The sequence below is a fragment of the Apodemus sylvaticus genome, chromosome 19 (genome assembly GCF_947179515.1).
Source record: "Apodemus sylvaticus chromosome 19, mApoSyl1.1, whole genome shotgun sequence".
Classification (NCBI taxonomy): Eukaryota; Metazoa; Chordata; class Mammalia; order Rodentia; family Muridae; genus Apodemus; species Apodemus sylvaticus.
The window spans coordinates 42939420-42946623 of NC_067490.1; the positions used below are offsets into that span (position 1 = coordinate 42939420).

At 46.8% G+C, this 7204-nt stretch overlaps 1 pseudogene; it reads left to right on the forward strand.

Annotated features, from left to right (window-relative positions):
- Window positions 1-6728: 6728 nt before the first annotated feature.
- LOC127670331 (uncharacterized) lies at window positions 6729-6826 on the forward strand (annotated as a pseudogene).
- Window positions 6827-7204: the final 378 nt, after the last annotated feature.

Genomic DNA, 7204 nt, shown 5'->3' on the forward strand with positions numbered 1-7204 from the left:
GTGCTGGGATTAAAGGCGCACGTCACCACTGCCCGGCTTTCTTTTCTTTTTTCTTTTCTTTTCTTTTCTTTTCTTTTCTTTTCTTTTCTTTTCTTTTCTTTTCTTTTCTTTTCTTTTCTTTTCTTTTCCTTTTCCTTTCCTTTCCTTTCCTTTTCTTTCTTTCTTTTTTTTTTAAAGATTTATTTATTTTATGTATGTGAGTACACCATTGCTCTCTTCAGACACACCAGAAGAGGGCATCAGATCTCATTACAGATGGCTATGAACAGTTTTTTGCTTTTTCTGAGTCTGGGTTTATGTCATTCTGATTTTCCCAGTACTTACCATACAGACCTGGACAGCCTCAAACTCAGGAGATCAGAGTGCCTGTGCTTCCCACATTCTGGGATTACAGTCGGGTGCCATCACACCTGGGTTCCGTTTGAGATGGAATGCCCCACTGGGGCCTGGGGCTCACTGTGCAGCCTAAGATAAGCCTCTGCCTCTGTCTCCGCCCCCACCCCCCAACCCCCCTAGCCCAGGCCCAGATTACAAAGAAGCAGCATCCGTGACTGGCTTTTCCTATGGTAATGGAAACTAATCCAGGTCCATACACGGCACATACTCCACAGACCAAGCCTTCAACCAAGCCCCCTCATTTGTTTTAGAGACAAAGTCTCAATTCTATAGCTCAGGCCAGCCTTGAACTCCTGACAATCCTCACACCTCAGCTTCCCAATGTACCGAGTTGAAAAGCACAAGCCTTCCAGGAAAGGGCTGTTAACTGTGACACTATGATCTCAACAACACCTGGTCACCACGTGGTGTCACCCATGGATTTCTGTTATCCTTACTTGGGTTTGTGGTTTTTTTTTTTAAACTTTAGCTTTGCTCTCAGAGACTTGTGTTATGCTGATCATGCACGCAGATAGGGAATGAATGCATGAATCTTCAAAGGTTATGTTGACTGCCTACCTTCACCGCACCCTGTTTCTATGTTCACCTTCAGTATTTGACAAGCAAAGGACTTCTGAGGTCAAGCCTCAGCTTCTCTCTCTCTCTCTCTCTCTCTCTCTCTCTCTCTCTTTCTCTCAAGAATAAATTTATGCTGTTTTAAACCATGAAATCTGTGGAGATTTTAAAGTAACAGATGAAAGGTTCTGAATGGGTTTGGTTGTTGGGAGGGACACTGAGATGGATCACTGGGGAATGATGAATTTTTCATGGAAGTTATTCAAGCTATGGACAGACAGAGGCAAAGGCATGGCTGTAGCTCCAGAGCTCTTTCAGGACCCAGCCCCAGAGACAGACTGTGCAGTGGGGACTTTGAAGAGAGGAAATTAGGGCCTCAGAGCAGAAGTGGGGGTGTCTTCTTATGTTTTCTGAAGATAGGGGATGTCTCACAGTAAAAACCTGGAGCCAGACTTTCTAATTCCAAAGATGTTGGTGGGAATAGGATGTTTGACCTCTAACAGTCCTTGTGATATAAGCAGACTCCTCCCCCTGTAGTGTAAGCCGACTGACTCCTCTCTTCCCCCCATGCCCCCCACCCCACCCACCTACTGCCACTCTCCCACCCCACCCACCCAAGCCCACTCCCCCACCCCGTCCACCCACTTTTCTCTATCACTGATCCTTTTGTTTTCTCTATCACTGATCTTTAAGAAGCAAACTGCACAATCTTTGTTTCCCCCTGTTGCTATAGCTAATCACAGCAACCTGGAGTCTATCACACATTTGGGTGTGGCTCACAGGAAACTGGCAATGTTTATTACCCAAAATCCCTGCTTCTGCCCTGCAGATTAGGTCAATTGAGATTTCTGCATGTAGACTGTAAAGTGCTGATGGATTCTAGGCCTCCCTTCTTCCCAGCTGGGCTGAGCTTAATCGCTGCCCTGAAGGTTAACCCTCTATGCTTTGGTCGAACTCTAGGGGCAGAACAGTCCTGACAAAGGCAGGATGCAAATGACAGGTGTGAAGGATGCAGGGTGGTACCTGACAATCTTTGAAAACAAGGAGCCTAAACACACATAAAATGATCTTTGTACCTGACCCCAGCTTCTCTATGGTTTCCATGTTTAGTGGCTGAGTAGCATCCCCTATGTCCCCCTGAACACTCTGAAATAGCTGTCATTTCCTGTTCTCTCCCACCCACCTTCCTCCCTACAGGAAGATAGAGAACAAAAAGGTTGGTGAACTTCAGAAGAACATTGCCTGGCATGTTCTACATTCTGTGTGCTACTATTCAGGAAACTTTAAAAGGGGCTTCCAGTAATAGAGAAAACATGGCAAGGCAAAGAAAAATGATATATGGACTTGAAGGACACTGGAGTGAAGGAGAAGAAAGAACAGAGAAGACAGCAGGGGGATGGAGGTCACCTTAAAACCAGCTGGTGAGCCAGGGCCATTGCTTCTGAAGAGCTCTGAGTGCACTGCTGTGAATGGAGGGAGGGGAGAGGGATCAAAGGCAGAGAGGAGAGGGAGAGGATACCCAGGAGAGGGTTGGGATATTGGGGAGGGGATGGCAGGATAGGAGGGGGGAGGGGAGAAAAGAGACGGGAGAAAGGGGAGGGAGAGGAAAGGGAGATAGAGAAAGAGGAGGGGATGAGGGAAAGGGGAAGAGGAGGAGAGGGAATTGGGGAAATGGATGTAAAAGAATGGGGAGAAGGAGGGGAGATTCAAGGGGAAGGAAGGAAGGAGGGAAGGAAGGAGAGAAGGAAGGAGAAAAGGAGGGAAAATAACAGGAAGGGAGGAATGAGAGAAGTGAAGGAGGGAAGGAAAGAGGGAGGGAGGAGAACAGAAAGGAGGAAGGGAACACCTGTCCCATACGAAGCTTTTATGGCTTTAAAACAGACTGGCAAAAACAACTTGTCTTTCATTTTGTTTTAGGTTGCATTTTCTTTCTTTCTTTCTTTCTTTCTTTCTTTCTTTCTTTCTTTCTTTCTTTCTTTCTTTCTTTCTTTCTCTCTCTCTCTCTCTCTCTCTCTCTCTCTCTCTCTCTCTCTTTCTTTTTGTTTTGTTTTGTTTTTTGGAGACAGGGTTTCTCTGTGTAGCCCTGGCTGTCCTGGGACTCACTCAGTAGACCAGGCTGGCCTCGAACTCAGAAATCTGCCTGCCTCTGCCTCCTAGAGTGCTGGGATTAAAGGTGTGTGCCACCACAGCCCGGCTTGTGTTTTCTTTCTTTTGTTTTGTTTTGAGACAGACTTTCACTCTCTATCTCCGGTTTGTCTCAAACTGAGGGTGATTCTCCAGTCGTAGCCTCCTAAATGCTAGTGTAAAGAGCGGGAGCCACCATTTGGTGTATGGATAGAGTTATTGCTGCTTTATGACCATTTGCCTATGTGCATCCTTGTACACCACATGTGTACCCTCAGAGCCCAGCAGAGGGCACTGGCTTCCCTGGAACTAAAGTTACAGCTGGGAGCTGCCCTGGTGGAGCTGAACATGGAACCCTGACAGTGTTCTGCAAAAGCAGCCAGTGCTCACAACTCGTGAGATACTAATCTCTCCAGCATTGTTCCCTGGGTTCTTAGCCATTTTAATAGGAGGTGTTAAACACAAGACATTGTGTCTTAACACTTACCATCTGATTTCACCTGTAAAGTGAACGGGGAGTCTTTAACATACTGCTGGAGCTTCCTGACCAGTGGCTGACCTTGGGACAGATACTGGCAGTTTGAAGGGAGACAATGAACAGGAGGACCACATGATGGGGGGACCAGATGATGCTCAAAGACCTCAACTCTGCAGTCAGTAACTCTCTGAACATAAAAGCTAATGCTAAGATTGCCTTGTGGGAGCCCCCTAGGTAAGGTCTGTGTACTGCAACCTCAACTGCAGTAGCTCCCCCATTTCTTACGGGCATCCTCCTCACTTACGGATCAGGGCTGGACCAGGTGACCAGTACAATGGGGTCAGAGTGGATGAAACTGGATTTATGCAGGAAACAGGTGGCTGCTCTGCTGTACACACACCAGTCTCGGTGGCCAGGAGGATGGGGCCTATCTCACTCTCAGAGCACACAAGGTGGGCTTCTGGAGGGAACGTCTCATGATGGTATTCACCCATAAGTAATTGGTTTACAAATTCGCATTTGCTATTCAAGGAAAGTCACACCAATCCCTCGGGAAATGATGCAGGAAGAGGCACCTGGACCTGCACACCTCAGCCCCTGTAAAGTCTCTTCCCAAATGAAGGTAGGTCATGGGCACTCAGCGCTGCCAGTCTGAAGAGTTGTCTATGGATGATAACAGCAGGCAGCTCTGCCCCTGCAGGGTCCACCTCAGCTCTTAATAACCAGAGCTCTGCAGCCAGACTCATCTTAGGTTTTCCAAGTCCTACCCTTTCCGGGGCCTATGATGGGAACCAGTAGTTTGCATCTGCATTCAGAACTCAGCACTGGGAATCCCAAGGAAGCCATTGAGATCTGCAGCCTGATCATGAAATCAATAACGAAATGCACAGCTTCCCTGTCATCACCTGGCTTTGCAAGAACACAGCTCACTGAACTACAGGAGGACTCAAGAGGCAACCGAGGGCATTTTCCTACTCAAGGCAAAGCCTGGTTCACAGACAGTGATTGTTGAGATTAGAAGAAAAGACAGGAAAGAGACTCAAGGCACCAGAAAGCATCCTTTGAATGATTTCACACATCTAACACCAGCTCTCTCTGCTGTGCAGTCTGCTGTGCCATCCACCCTCAGATGTCAGCCCCTCCACACCTGTCACTGTTACAGTTTCCATCGCTGTGAAAAAAAAAACACCATGAAAAAAATGTTAAGGAAGACAATGAGCTTCTTCATTCTGCTCACAGTCCTCAGTCAGGGCGTCAGGACAGGAACTCAAGGCAGGAACCGGGGAGCAGAAGCCCTAAAGCGATGATGTTTAATGTCTGGCCTTCTACAGATTGCTCAGCCTGCTTTCTGATATAGCTCAAGGCCACCTCCACAGAGAAGGCACCACCAACAGGGGCCCAGGTCCTCCCACATCAATTATTAACCAAGAAAATGCTCCTCTGGTTTTACACAGGACAATCCCATGGAGACATTTTCTCAATTGTCATTCTCTCTTGTCAAATGACTCTGTCTTGTGTCAAGATAGCAAACTAACCAGGACATTAGCATGCACACTAGGATGGCTTTATTCCTACTGTCTGCATCCTTCTGTCTGTCCCTCCCTATCAAGGCTGCTCTACCTATCATCTATGCCCCGTGTCTGTCCCTCTCAATATCCACACCAAAACATCCGATTTCTATCATCTGCACACACCTGTCATTCTCCCTGTCCATATTATAGGCCCGGACTCTTCCCTGCTTCTGCTGTCAGTCCTTCTGGCTGATGGCTGGCTGCAGCAGCCACAGAAGTCTTCATTATGCCTTGCAGGAAACAGGTTACTGGGCCTCTTGAAGCCAGTGTTGCAAGGAGTGGGTCAAGGCCACTGGAAACCACAGAATGAGGGTGGAGTGTGGGGAGTTGAGCATTCCCCAGGCTCAGCAGGATGCCTATCTGTCAATGGAACTTCAATTGTTTCAGAAGCCAGGGATGCATCACAGAGTCTGTAGTTACTGGCAGCCTTTAGTCCCAAGACAAAGGCTGGGGTGTGGAAGAAGTGTTCTCTGCCTGGCAATAACAGAATGGGCTATGCTGCTTCTTGCCAGGTTTCTGCTGCAAACTTGGTCTGGAGTTCCTAGGATTGGGTCTTCCCTTGGCTCTGCCCATTGTATAGGGTCTTGCCTCTTCTTTACAACTAATTCCCAAGGACTAGGCCAGGCCTACTCCCATTGCCAATTAGGACCACAGTACTATGCAGAGAAGTATCCCCTTTCCCCCTTCTCAAAATAGTGTAACGAGTCCTTGTGTTAGTTTCCTAGCTTTAGCCAACTTGTCTGGTGTTCTCCAAAACAGGATGCCATCCCGAGAACTACAGGAGTCAGAATGTACCATGCCCTTAACCACGGGCCCCAGAAATTACTTTCCTCATTGCAAATATTGAAAATGATGGAGGAACGTGACCTGGCCACAATATTTAATTTTTCTTCATCCATTTCAAAGCTATGTTTCTCAGTTCATCAGTACAAAATACTGTTGTACCACCATTTGTTTTTCTTTCAAGAGTTACACAAATTATCAGTTAATTCTTCTCAGAGACATTAGTGCCTCGTGTGAATTTGGTTGTGAACCAATGAGAGACACAGAGAAAGGCATCCCTCACAGTGAGTCAGACCACAGGACACCACATTTCTACCACCTTGACTCCCTGGCTCCATGAAATGGCTCATTCTAGGGACAAAGAGTCCATGTGCACACACACACACACACACACATACATACACACACAGCACACAACTGCATGGTGTTTCACCTGAAGTAGGAAGGTTTAAGGTACAACTCCATGGAAGGTTTTAGGGTTCAGCAGACCAGGGTCAAGATCCCTGTTCTGTGGCTGCTATGGGTGGGAAGACAGCCCCTGTTTGCATCTCCCTTCTTTCAATTGTAAAGTACAGATTATACCTCCCTAAGAGTTAGTCATAGAGTTGGGGATGTACATGAAAGTACTGGCCAATGTGCCCATCTGTTGTCTTTAACCTGACAAAGTTGCACCCAATTCTTCAACAAACATTGTACTTAGTTGTACTCATTCCCTAAGTTTGGTGTGCTGGCTGCCTTTATACTGACTTGACACAAGCTACAGTCATTTGAGAGGAGGGAACTACAATTAAGACAATACTTCCATAAGATAAGGATGTAATTTGCTTCAGCAGCACATATACTAAAATGTAACAAAAAAAAAATTAACATGGCCCCTGGGCAAAGATGACGATCAAATTCACAAACATTCCATATTTTACAAAATAATCAAAGGATGCTGGGGAAAGGAGAGACTTAAGTAAGAGAGAGAAGAGGGAGGGGAAAAGGGAGGCAGGATCATATGGACAGAGAAACAGGAGAAAAACCCAGAAGGTCAGGACAATGAATGGAAATATGCAGCTGCAGGGGGTGTAGTGGGGTGGGAGGGAATCTCTAGGTAGACCCAGACCCCTGGAATGTGAGAGGCTTGAAGGACTCAATAGAGATGACCTTAGCCAATATTCCCATCAGTGGGGAGATGGAACCTGAAGAGACCAACTCCAGTAGACAGACATGATCCCCAGTGGATGGATGGGGACACAAACCCACCTTCAAATTTATGGCCCAGAATTGTGTTTGCTTAAAAGAAATGCAGGGA